A 14,579-nucleotide genomic window follows, 5' to 3' on the forward strand; every position below is an offset into this window, starting at 1 on the left:
TTTCACTAATTGACAGCTGCAGATACGTGATCGAGATAAAAAAAGGAAAGAAAAATATATCGTTTACTGCCGAGTAATGGGAGAATATTTGGAGTGATTGAGCAAGATTTTATGAGGCTGTTGGGTATAAAAAGGATTCTCGAGAGTCATAGAAGGGGGATGGAGAGTTAGGGGTGAGAACAGAGTATAGAAATTAGAGTTGCAGAGTGTTGCTGCTGCTTCCATTAGAGAAGAACACGAAGAACAATAGACTGCAAGTAGCAGTCGTTTTCTAGTGTCTTAAAACCGTTTCGTTTTCTTCCAGAAAAAGACTGTTGCTTCTGCGACTGTTTTGTGCTATAATTTTGTAACAGCTTCTTTGCAACATTTGTAACACCCGTAGACCATTGCAAATCTCTGTTTTATCTTATTTCTCCAATAAAAACACCATTTGAGCTATGAGTTATCTTTTTGAGTGTGTTTTCACCATGTGGAGCTAGAACCCTTCACTGGGACGACGGAGGAAGCTGTATTTCATCCTTGGGGTAATTTAATAAATTCCTTATTTACTTTTTGCATAAATTTTAAATGATTTATGATTTCTATTCATCATTTGTTATCTTGTTAGATAGTGTATGCTTAGTCTTAGATGTTTTAGATACACTATGCTTGTAATTTACAATTGATGTTTTACAAAATCTACTTTGGCAAAGAATAGAGTTATTGTTTCTTTTGCTTTGAACTATAAATGTCTAGGATTAATTTATGAACCCCATGAACATGAAAACCAGTGGAATCCCGAGTCCCGGTCTCTCTTCATCCTGTGACAAATTTTGTATATATATTTTTCCTTATTTTCTTTATTAAATCTTAAAACAAATTCTCAACAAATCTGAGTGAACGAATCATCTTACTACAACATCATAAAAAAGCCACATCAGCTCCTTATTCTATGGATCCGCTCTCAAGTCTCATGTTCCTTAGGCTTCAGTACATTCACCCCCATCCATAAGAAAGAGCCTACCGTAGATGCCGCCATTATTTCTTCTTAAGTTGATGGACTCCAGCCAACTTTAGTCTTCGCACATATTGGTATCTCTATGTCATATGCCATTATATACTGAATCGATGTCTCTTCTTAACAATATATTGTGACGCTGGAATGAACATGGGAGTTTGGCATCACTGGACTGTCCATCATGTCACTGTTGCTTGCATATGTTTACGGCTAACCGTTATTAATTTATCAACATCGGAATTGAACTGCCTCGATGCTTATTTTGATTTACATGAGCTTCAGAATTTTGCATACCTTGTTTAATGCCTCTTGTCGCCGAAGCTTGAGCTGAATACATCATTTGTTGTGCAATTAATTTTTTTCTATGATACCTGGCATTGCATAAGAACACAATAGAAAGTAAAATGTTTAATACGCACCCATACTCTAATAGCCATTAAAACTATGCAAGATTTCCTATCAGGGTAGAAGATAATAATTTAGACACATGCCTAGGAAGCGATCAACGAAGTTACACCTAATTATAGGAGAGCCAGAACATTACCTACGGACAGAATCAGAAACTTGGGATGCATATTGATGCTCCAAGGGACACCCACCTGACTAACATCTCTGAAATTGAACTAATTGCAAGCTAGCTGGTTCTGACGACTAAGAATAGTCTCAATCTTTCCCTCGAAACTATGTTATAGCAAATCGAAATAATAAAACACTCTTCCGTTTTGGGAATGCTGATAGAGTAACAACATAACAAAGGCACAATTACCAGTCTGTGGCAGCTTCGACGGTCCATGAACACTTAACTTCTTTCATGCACTCAGTGGTGACTATAATTGGATGCAAATCCATGAAAACTGCTCAACGATCACAGCTCCAATTCAACCTCTGATTGTCCCTAAATACAATAAAACACTTATAAACAAAACAATAACCTATTTTATGAATTCCCCAATAGGAATTTTTAAAAACCTAACATATTGGAATCTCATAACATTACTCTCACACATGTTTCTGAAATCAATTAAAACAATTACTGCAATAATCAAAGTTATATACTTTAATTGATGCCAAACGCTAATAAATTGAACACCAAAATTGGTAAAATAGAAGAAGAGGATTTTCTTATGCGAATCACAAGCTAGGAAATCGTTAATGAATTAAGTTGAGAGGAGAAAATCTTGGACATTTTTTCAGCAAGAAATACAGACAACTTTATATATAAAAACACAACGACTGATTATATAAAGCCTGCTAAAACAAAATTCAGGCAGCTTCGTGCTTAACAGAAAGTTGATAATACAATCAAATTAGAAACACAACTGTCGACATTAAACGATGTTATATTCCATCAGCAAACCTTATAATTGAACCATCAGAAAAAACCAAACGCAAATCGAATACTACTGAACCCTAAACCAAAAATCCAAATTTGAATTACCGGTTTTGATTGCGCCAGAAATTCACAAAAAGAAGATTAAAGAGTTCGATATATAAAAAACTCTACTGATTAACGACACTTCAACTGATTTGAATCAACTTTAAAAATCCCCAATTACAGCACAGCTCCAAAAATCCCCAATTACTGTTTCTCGGTGTATGAGATATGAAATATGGACTTTGACGAAATCCCCAATTACAGCACAGCCCCAGATTGTTGATTTTCATTAAGCTGATTCGATTGAAACAGATAAACATCTGAAATTAGGGTCGAAGGTTAAAGAGAAAATAGAAGATGATTGTAGGGGGATAATATAATTTATCCCCCTATAATTATATCATTATAAAAAATGCATCAGCATCGCTATCTCCTTGGCTTAAATACACGCAAAAGCCTTGGCAGTCGAATGTGGAGGAATAGGTCCGTGTCTGTAATCACCACATCCTTTTGAACTTTAACCAAACCTTGTCAGCACTTCTGTAAGCTTAGTAAAAGGAACAATGTCATAATAGATACATAAATACCTTTCCATTACATATGACAATTACATTTTAAATTGATACCAAATCACTATACTGATAAAGAAACACTGGCTAGGTTGATTAACTCAAAACTAAAATTATAACAATTATGCATGTCAAGAGGTTCAATATTGCAATCAGTTGTATCTTTTGGGTAAATTTCCGCTTTCACATTATAGTTCTAAAAACTTCGGTAATACAATGTTATCACTGGGAGAAAGTGGAACTGATTCTACATTGAAACTGCAACTCACCAGTATACCACATGGGTAGAAAATGTTACAGCCTACGTACACTGCCTAGAGGAAGCGGAAAGTGTGGGATGTGATCAGTATCAAAATCATATTAGTTGCAAGTTCAAAACCATGTACCTAATTCAATGCATCCGTTTCTATCCGCAGGTGAGGTTCCAAAAGATTTTAGTGATTCACATGAATTATTATGCTCAGATGAAATATAAAATAAGAAAGCTTAAGCAACGAAGCAGCAAGACAAAGGAATCGATATGCACGTACCTTTAGCGCATCAATATGGACACAAAATAAATTGTGTGCTTCACAATACAGAGGGTGGTTGTCAAGCGCAATCCATACAACCAAACCACTGTTATCTTTTGAACTCTATTCACTTATTAAAGAAACTGATTTTGCCCTTATATGAATTTATTCTCAGGAACAGCTAGCTCCTCAACAACTTCAAAAGCTATTTATATGAGTACCTCAATGTTATCTTGGATTTTCCATCTATAGCATGCTCAAGAATCTAGTATTGGAAGTCCTGCACAAAAACATAAAACCTTTTTGTTTATAGCAAAACGTAAAAGCACAAAACCAATTTAAAGCCGAAACACAAAATAAATTTTACATAGAGTAAGGCTTACCTCAGAGGACAGTCTAGAAAGGCAGAATCATCATGTCGAATCCAAAGAGGGAATTTTAATTAAGTATGCTTTCTTCACATCCCCACAATGGACAACATCACACATCAATCCCCCATCTGCTAAACTGAACTGAGCATATCTACCCATTCCGTAAGACAAGTTCCCATAGTACCACCATCCCTGCCAAGGATTCGAGAATGATAGATATAGATACTAAAAGAAAACCCAGATAAGTTAGTGGTGCCCAAATTTGTAGGTCTTTTCTAGGAATGGAAGGTCTTCCACAATCAAACGTTCACGGATCAGTCTGGATTATCAGTAGGGGCCAGGTGTCTGTTGTGCTTGCTCTGTAATGGAAGGAACATATAAGTCAGAGGATGCTAATTCCAGTAACCAAAAAAAAAAGGATTCTTAATCCAGTAACCAAAAACAGGATTCTTAACAAACTGTAAGATCGAGACATTTATCGAGCTCCATTGACCAACTTTCGTAGAGAGAAGCCTGACATTGTGATGTACAGGACCTCTGTAGAAGATGATGTATCGATTAACAAAGTGGTTTATGCGCATGCAAACTGAATTAAGTTAATATATATTACATGTCTAACTGCACTTGTGTGTAAGGGCGACAAAGATCAAATAGACAAAATCATGTTTAAGTGGCATCTTCCCCTTTCCCCGCTCATGACACCTCTCTAGCGAAGGACAAATGAAAAGAACATATTCCAATATACATCAGCGCTAGTAATTATACGACTGGAAAATGCAATTTGGGAATACATATTATGACATTGGGAAGAATTTAATAAAAACTACCTGATTGGGTACATAAAAATCCTTCAGGCTTCATTGATCTTCCTAGTATGTTCCTGAAGGGTACTCACCACTTTCTGTAGTAACAGTGATTAAACTGGTGTTGCTGCTCACAATGGCTTCTGATACCTGTCAAATAGATAAAACTAATAAGCTATGTGAATCTTAAGAACGCCAACAAATAAGAATTGTAGATGAAAACTTCTATTCGTATATCTATAAACTGGTGCACTAAATTGAAGCCCCTTGCATCACTGAATTGCGATTTCTGCTGTTATAAACAAAGAATAGGTCTTACCCACATTCGGATTCAACTAAAAATTGAACAAACAAACTAAAATCTCTCAAAAGCAAAAATTCCTTAACCATCTGAAAAGACATAAATTAAAATCCAAAACCTTAAACTAACAAAGCACGGAAATTATCATCACCATAAACATAGACCTCAAGCCCACGATTGTCAGTTCTCAATTCCGACACTCCTTTTTCAAGCTTCTCTGAATCAACATGAGTAAGGGAATTAGATGACATACATGTAAGATTAATATTGCCAATCTGATTGCTGAGTTCGTGGTATTCTGAGATTGTGAAACCAGCTTATTAAAAAAAAAGCTTCTTGGGAAAGATAATCCAGTATATATATTGTATCTCACTTCCTTCCTCCTCAACAATCAATCAAAAAGCTTAATCAAAAAAAGAAACATAAACAAAAATTGAAACTAATGTAATTCTGGCAACAATATTTCTATATACATCTTCTTATTTGCCGAAGTTTATTCGATCAACTTGCCCTAAAATCCCAATAACACATAAATAATCGTTATAGTCTAGTGTAATGTAGTTACACTAATTCGAAAAAATAATTTAATGAATACAGTAAAATACATTGAACAAAATAAACAATCGAAGTATCTAGTATTTTCACACCTGCATGATCAACCTGAGGGCCACAATTTCGAGAAATTCGTGCATCAACCGAGAAATCAATCACAGAGCAATCAGGAAAAATCAAGAAACCTTAACTCCAATTTCACCAGAAACCCTAACTCCAATTTTACCATTATCATCTTCTCTGAACTGTTAATTCGAGACAAACCCAAACCTACTTCAATCAAAACCACTTCAATTCCTCGCTGTTTACTCTGAATCTGCTTCTCTGAATTCAACAGCATAATCGAAAAAGATTACCTAAATCTAAACAGAATTCGCTCAGATCACCAAACCCTAATATCAATTCTTCTGGACAGAGCTCGTCACCAACATCTCAAAACCTAATTCATACAAAACCCAATTCCAATTCCTCGCTGTTAACACCAGTATTATCAGAATCATCTTCATATCTCAATCCAAACCCTAATTTATCAAATTTCCATCAATTCCTTCTTCTCGATATCAACAGACCACCATCAATTTCTTCCCCATCTACTCTTCAAACGGAATCAGACAACGATCTTCTTTATCATTAAATTCTCGATCTCGAACCCTCAGTGTTACAATTCTGTGAGAGGTCGAAGAGAAAAGAGAATTGGAGATTCAGTAAAGGAGATATTATGTTATGTTTTTGCACTCATCATGATTTTGCAGCCATTAATGATTTTCTTCTAGGGTTTGTTCCAAGATCTTTCTCTGAATTTGCTCTCTCGTACATGTTTTTTTTTTCCGGATTTGTTTTTCTTTTTTCTCGGATAAATATGTTAATAAATAGATTTCTTTTTTTTTGTGAGGGAATTCCTTTTTTTCCTTTCAGAAAAAGTGAAACGGAACAATTATGTGAGAGGGTGATGGTCACCGTTCAACATGGAGCCTAAGGAATTTAGGATTTTAAAGGAATTAGATATTATATAAGATGTTTGTTATGTTACCCATATAAAAAGTTTGCTATGTTACCTATACACGGTATTCGTTGTTAGTAGTTCTAAAAACCTAAGATAGTATTAGTAATACTAAAAACCGGAGAAAAGAAAAAATATCAATAGTAGTAGATTCTCGTATTAGCAATTTAATTTCAATGTTAACAACTATAGAAAAATAAATTAAGCCAAAACTGCGTGCGCGCGCACACATATATAATGAGATCAAGATATTTGAATATTAATGTAAAATCTTCAAACTTGTTATCAGATCAGTGAAAACAAGTAATAGTAGTGGGCTTGGTAATAAGCTTACGATTAACATTTCTCTAAGTGGTCTGGTAATAATAGAAGGCTTACGTCAGTGAAACAAAATAAGGTACTCAGTCTATCCATTCGGCTAAGTATAAAAACTAATCAAATAAGTATACCAATACTTTGGGGCTAAATTCAGGGATAAGCTATAGTTCGGGTTAGCCCCTTCATAGACACGTCTCTGCTCTCTCTTCCATAAATATTAAGTACCTAACAGAGTATGGAAACTTATCTTATATGCCTATTTTGTAAACAAACATGAGCCGGTCATATTCAGTACCTAAAAAAGTATGACCACCTATCTTATATGCCCAATTTTCAAATAAGGATGAGTCAGTTGTATGATGCACACATTTTTGTCGCGCATTCTCCTAGATAGACACCAAAATTGTGTGTTTCCCTACGTGGATACTAAAATTACTTGTGGTAAACCTATCTAACAACGGGTGGTAAAAACTTTTCTTAGCCACCAGTGCCCAAGTGGATATAGAATAGTTTTCTTTTTACCATATTTGTATCATTTTTGCATAAATTATGAAATGTAAATGTCTTATAAAGACTTCTCCTAATACATGAAAGCAAGAAAATCCTTCACGAAGTCAAAATTGCTCCGAAAGGCAACCCAATTTCTCATTTATTAATTCTTTGCTGATGACTGCTTTCTTTTTGTGAAAGCAGACCTAACTGAATGTAAAAATCCTCTAAAAACTATAGAGTTGTTTAGTAGGGCTTCTGGTCAATCGATTAATTTCGAAAAATCTGAAGTCTTCTTTAGCAAAAAAAAAAAGTACATCCTAAACATCAGAGAATAATGTCTAAACTCATAAAAATCAAGCATATCATCCTAAAATACTCTTAGGTTTCATAGACAAAAGAAAATTGTAAAAAAGATGAAATATATTGGGTTAGAAAATTAAGGCGCTACCCCAAACATGTTTTAGCTAGTATGCCAACCTTTCATATGGTCAATTAATGTAATCTAACCGTATTTCTGGTGTGGGATAGAGCCAAACGTTAAAAGTTTCTACCTAAAATTTGGCGAGACTAGTGTAAACCAATGACTAATTAGAGGGTGTTTAGGATTCAGAGATGCTGAAAAATTGAACTTAGCAATATTAACTGAAGTTGCTTGGAGACTAATTAAAGTACCAAACCCACTCTCGGAAAAATTCTTAGATTGTAAATACTTAAGAAATAAATCTCCACTTAAAATAAAATTTTCGGATAAAAATTTGTGGATATAGAAATACATATATAAATGAACATAACTAATAAAATAAAATAGTATCCGGGAAGTAAGGGATGGGCTTAGATGGTAACTAGATACCTAGGTTACATGGTAAATTCACAACCTACCGTAACTCAACAAACAGCTATTCAACTCTTGTAGCAGATCTGATTAATCCTACAAGCAATGTTTCCAGCAAACATAACATCAAAAATAAGTAGAATATTTCTCTTTTTAAATATTTTTGACTCTTTAAAATATGAAAAACTCATATGGAAATTAACAACTTCAGGGGAAATTTCAGTTAAATCCATGTCCAACAAATTGAATGAGGCTGGAATTAACTCTGAAAACGCAGGGGGTACCAAGATACTCCACCAACTTTTTCTTAAGCAATCTGTATGGACAAACTCAACATAACCCCGAGAGAAAAAACTCAATGAAGGAGAGTGCCTAGAGTTATATTTCTCTCTCATTGTTAGAATGTTTATAGAATTGAATCTGTGAACCTAACTACAAAGAAAGTTCTTGGACGGTACCAAACACCAATGTCCAATGATCAAGTCTTTTCCAACTAACAATGTTGGACCTAGCTACTGTGATTGATCAACGCACAACCTGTAATATTTCAATTATAAAGATAAACAATATAATACGGAAAAGAAATAACACAAACACCAGAAGTGGATCCTTAAAAGGAATTCCGTCGATTAAGGTACAATCACGCTCCTTACGCCTCTTGAATCTCGCAAGACTCTGCTTAATTGATTCCCTTAGCTGATGTCACCCACAACTAAGAGTTTCTTCAACCTCAATTGAAGACTTGAAACCAAATCTTCCTCCAACAGATTAAGCCTATATTTGATTTCCTGATTTACGATCTAAACGGATGATCAAATCAAACGATAGATCCAGGTGATGGAAATTGATAACAACTTAGACAAAAGTCTGGCTATCCTCAAAATCCGGAATTACGCAACCCGAAGTGCAACCTAAATTATTATTCACCTCACAAGTATCAAACTTGTGGAGTCAACAAAGTATGAGACGAAGAAACTCTATTGATTACTATCTATCTTGATCGTTGGAGAAAGCTCTACAAACAATCAAGATCAAGATACCCAAGTTGTCAAGATAAAAGATAACTGGACCTGACTTCACGAATCCCTGTGAAGTCTTTATAGTCGCTAAACCCTAAAAGTATTTATGTAGAAGACGACTCTAGTAGGACACACCAAAAAGTAGTATCGGGATTCAAAGATCCAAGTTTCCAAGAATTCTCCTTATATAGACTTCAAAGCCTAGGTTGCTTTAGGTCTAAGCTAAGATAGATTTGGAACCAAACAAACAATATCCACCTTTAGATGAAAGATTTGAACCTTAATCATATATACAAGATATACATTATGGTTAGGTAAACCATAACCGAACCGTTTTTAAAGACTATGTTCAACATGGTTAGCCAAAACTAGCCGATTTGAACTTAAAATATTAACACTCATTTTCAACTTCACTAAGACATTAAGATTGAGTCACAATCATGTGATCAATTGAGTCTAGTGCTAATTAGAGAAAAGATCAAATAAAAATTACTTCATATAAATAATTTAATCGCAATTGAATAATGATCGATATAGTTTGTAAATGTACAAGGTACAATTAATTGAACCGTTCGTGAATCAGCTGACTCACAGTACGCGGGCCGGTTTGCAAACTCATATGCAATTATCGAGTTCCGGAGTCAACAAAACTTTTCGGTTCATAAATCAGTTTGCACACTTATGCAATTACCAAGTTCCGGACTCTTACAAAACTTTTCAGTTCACGTACAGGTTTGCAAACTTTTACCCAACTCAAAACTCCGGAGTCTACAGAATATTTTAGTTTGTGTACCGTTTTGCAAACTCTTAGACCTTTGTAGGTTCCGGCGTTCACAAAACATTTATCTCGCGTATCAGTTTGGATACTAAACTGGTTTTAGAACATAGAACTGTTTTGGTTCACATACCGATTTGATTAGTTCAACCCGGTTCCCTTACCACAGTTCCACAATTGTTTGTATACGAATATACAAACCTATCAGGATCACTAAACAAACAAACTTTCCCATGATGTACATACGAATATGCATAGCGCACAAATCTGAAATTTGATATATAGCTACTCTGCTATGTGTACTTAATACATGTAATACGACTTCAGACATGTAACAGTTTTCTCAGTTTGTAAGACTGATAACATTGTCTTGTATTCCGAATATAATAGTTTATATTTCTCTAAATCAATTTGGAACTTGCCTAAGTAACAACATTGACACATATCACTGTTCCAGGCTATTTTGGAATGATGAACCTGAATCATGATTTGGTTCCAAACAATAAATTGTTCTCCACTGAATTTGATCAAGTATGAACAAATGTTCATTAAGCTTAGTCATTATATCTCGAGAAATTCGTAAACTAAATAATTAATTCCCGACTCGAAATACTTGTCTATGCAAGGCTTGCAAGCTAGTTTAATTAGTTATGCGACATTCGTCTCAAGATAGAAAAGTGAATATAACTTGAGAAATAGGTGGTTCAGTCTTCACTTACCTTTTGTTGATGAAGTTCTCCAAAAGCTTCGGTTGATCTTCGTCTTCAAACTGTATAACACAAATGATGATTGGCTCATTTCTCAACTCCACTAGACTATCCTAGACCGAAACTTAACCAATTGTAAACTAGAAATCAAGATATAGTTTTGACAACTAAATTTGACAACAAGCTTGATATAGAAACACTTGTCAGTTTGACCGAGCAATACTCTAACAATATCCCCCTTTGTCGATTTTAGTGACAAAACTATTTAATACATATGGATAGCAAAAATAAAGTTTTGAAGAAAAACTCCTCGATCCATCATGTCTTTTTGATTTTACCGGTTTTTTCAACTCTCCTTGAACTTTTCATAATTTCAAGTTGCAATGATTCTGAATGTTTTCAACTCAACATCGTTGTTGTTGAAGAACCGATTCCATGGCGATACCAACTTTTTGAAAATAAAATATTCCCTATCGTTGTTATGCAGACACATAGTATTATTATCTTCCCTCCAAAGTTCAATTGTATCTCAACTATGAAGCAATACTATGGTGATATGTTTCTCCCCCTTAATTAATACTTTGTTTAATAGGAAAATCTATTGTTTAAATGATCCACTCCTCCTTACATAATGATCCGTAAACCATATGTATGTAGTATGAAACTACTAAACAATTCTCCCCCTTTTTGTCAATAAAATTAACAAAGGTACGAAAATTGCAGGATCATAATGAATACAACCAAATTATTAAGGAAGATGGAGATACTACATAATAACATATAGTTAAAATGCAACTCCTCATATCAACTTGTTTTAGATGATATCACATAGTAATAAATAATTAGTGCTCATCCTAGGAGATTAAAAAGATACAAGCATTTCCTTTATAATTCCACAGCCACACTCCCCCACAAAGACATAACAATTAAGCACAAGTTCATTTAACAATTCTCCCCCATAAAATGTCATTCCCGAGAGAACAACGTGAGTGACCTTACTTTCGTGAAAAAGAACTATTTGAATGAATGACAACAATTTCTTACCTGGAACTCAAGTTTACACATCCAAAGGAATATAGATAAGTACAGGGGCAATTGGAAAACTTGATTTAATTAACCAAAACAGCACCAAAAGACTTCCATAAGTGTTGATATGTTTTGGTGTCTAAAGGTTTGGTGAGAATATCAGCCAATTGTTGTTCTGACGGCACAAAATTTATGCTGATAATACCGTTTCCATAGAGATCTCTAATAAAGTGGTATCATTGGAAGCCTTCTATATCTAACAGCAACAAGACCAGATATCGCCTTTAGCGTTGGTTGTTGTGTTAGATTTCAGGCTAAGAAAAAAGAATCTTATCTTGCACCTGCAAAACGGATCATAAGATATGTACATCATACTCCTATTATACATTTGATACTAACACTGATCTTACAGCATATTCTGATGCAGATTGGGTAGGTTGTGTAGAAGATAGGAAAAGCACATCTGGAGGATTGTACTATGTCGGATTCGATCTTGTTGCATGGCATTGGAAGAAGCAAAACTCACCATCACTATCAACGTGCGAAGCAGAATACATTGTTGCAGGTTTGTTTTGTACTCAACTTTTATGGATGAAACAAATGCTTATTGATTTATGGAGTCGATACTGGAACTATGAAGATATTTTGTGATAACTCAAGTGCGATTCGAATTACTGAAAATCATGTTGAGCATTCAAGAACTAAGATATTTTCTGATCAACATCAAATCCATTCTTATCCTTATAGTGGGCATATGAGTTAATTTGGGAATACTTTTCTCAAGACTAAATATTTTAACATGATCTTTTGTATATTTTTCTTGAGAAATATAAATTTCATCCTTGTGTTGTTGAATTTGTAGACCCAAAAAGAATCTTAATTCACCAACATTGCTCATCTCGAATTCCTTGCCGAGAGAAGTTTGAAACTCTTTAACAAGTTTCTCTGAAGTAGACCCATAAATTATATCATCTACATAGATTTGAGCAATAAGGACGTCTTTCCCACTCTATTTGGTAAACATAGTCTTATCCGCTCCTCCTATTGAGAACCGTTTACGAAGAGGAGAATTAGTAAGATTTTCATACCATGCTCGAGGTGCTTTTTTTAATCCATATAATGCCTTGTTGAGCTTATATACACAATCATATACTCTGGACTTTCAAAACCTTTAGGTTAGGCTACATATACCTCTTTCTTCAAACATCCATTCAAGAATGCATATTTTACGTCCATTTGAAATAGATTAATCTTGAGAAAACAAGCATGCGATAATAATAATCTTATGGACTCAAGGCGATAAACAAGAGAAAAAGTTTCATCAAAGTCGATTCCTTTAATCTGTGAGTATCCTTGAATGACAAGTCTTGCCTTATTTCGGACCGTTGTACCGAATTCATCTGACTTGTTCTTATATATCCATTTTGTACCGACAATATTAATGTTAGGAGGACAAGGAACGAGTTCCCATACCTATTTCCTTTAAAATTAATTTATCTATTCATGCATTGCATTCACCTAGAAGGGATTATTCAGAGTTTCATCAACATTTTTAGGCTCAACTTGCGAAAGATAACAGCCGAAATTACAAATGTTTCGAAGTTGGTTTCTCTTCTTAGCAGTAAACTATGTTCCTGCAATAATATTGTTAATATCATGATTCCTATGAACCGACAAATGTCGTGGAGTGGCACGTTCAATAGGAACACCCTTTGTATGGTTTTTCTTCTCGTCATCTGAAACGTCGGGGTCAGAAACCATAGGTACAACTTCTACTGACTCCATAACTTCTTTGACTTTCTCAGTTGTCTCCAAATAAGGCCACTCAGCAGGAGAGTCACCACGATGAAATTCTTTCAAATCATCAATGATAACATTTGTTGATTCCATCATGACACGAGTTCTGAGATTATATACTTTAAACCCACGACTGTCTGGTGCATAGCTAAGGAAAATATCTTCATCGCTTTTTGAATCAAATTTACCTTTTTGTTCACGATCTTTAAGAATGTAACACTTACTGCCAAACACACGAAGATAGTGTAAGTTAGGTTTCTTACCATACTATAACTCATAAGGAGTATTCAGAGTTCGTGAGTGTAAATACACATGATTGATCAAGTAATAGTCTGTAAAGACTGCTTCTTCCTAAAACTTCAATGGTAAGTTTATTTTATGGAGCATTACCCTAGCCATTTCCTGTATACTTCTATTCTTCCTTTCTGCAACTCTGTTAGCTTGCAGAGTAATAAGTGGAGAATATTGTTGAATAATACCCAGTTGGTCACAGAATTCAAACACTTTGGTATCTTTGAATTTAGTTCCCAAATCGCTCCTAATTTTGCTTTCTATTAACAATAATCTTGAATTCACTTAGGGTTTCATCCTTGTGAGCCAAGAACGCCACCCAAGTAAATCTGATGTAATCATCAACCATTACCAAGGCATATTTCTTTCCCCTAACAATGGGTTATTGAATGGGTCTAAAGAGATCCATATAAAATAAATCAAGTGGAGCTTTGGTGGAAATTTCTCGAGATGATTTATGTGAAACCCGTACTTGTTTACCTTTTTGACAAGATCCGCAAACACCATCAACTTTGGCATTGATTTTTGGGTACACATATGACAAGTTCTTTGTTAATGATCTTGCCAAGAAGGCGAAAATTGATGTGACCAAAACTCTCATGCCAAAGGTGTGTAGATTCCACCTTTGTCAGATTGCAACAAAGATTAGACTGAATATCCAACAGATAACAATTATTCTTGCCACTTATTCCCGAAAAATTACTCTTCTGGATTTATCTTCAATGTCACATTCTTGGGCACTGAAGATAATTTTATGGCCTTTGTCGCAAATTTGACTAAGAAAAAGAATATTTGCAGTCATATCTTTAACGTAAACAACATCATGGATTTCAGGCACACCA

General features: G+C 34.6%; 1 long non-coding RNA gene across 13 annotated transcripts; it reads right to left on the reverse strand.

Moving 5' to 3' along the window:
* Positions 1–792: 792 nt before the first annotated feature.
* LOC113282736 lies at positions 793–6,452 on the reverse strand. 13 transcript variants are annotated; one of them, XR_003327153.1, is made up of 7 exons: positions 5,576–6,450; positions 5,080–5,145; positions 4,652–4,777; positions 3,837–4,183; positions 3,472–3,733; positions 1,542–2,912; positions 794–1,368 (listed from the first exon to the last, which is right to left on the reverse strand). It is a non-coding gene; the product is annotated as an uncharacterized LOC113282736 (long non-coding RNA). The 13 variants fall into 13 exon arrangements; XR_003327147.1 differs by having other exon boundaries at positions 796–1,368; positions 1,597–1,678; positions 1,764–3,733; positions 5,576–6,449; XR_003327143.1 differs by having other exon boundaries at positions 796–1,368; positions 1,542–1,678; positions 1,764–3,733; positions 5,576–6,449.
* Between the last annotated feature and the right edge of the window lie 8,127 nt (positions 6,453–14,579).

The sequence above is a fragment of the Papaver somniferum genome, chromosome 5, assembly GCF_003573695.1.
Source record: "Papaver somniferum cultivar HN1 chromosome 5, ASM357369v1, whole genome shotgun sequence".
Lineage (NCBI taxonomy): Eukaryota > Viridiplantae > Streptophyta > Magnoliopsida > Ranunculales > Papaveraceae > Papaver > Papaver somniferum.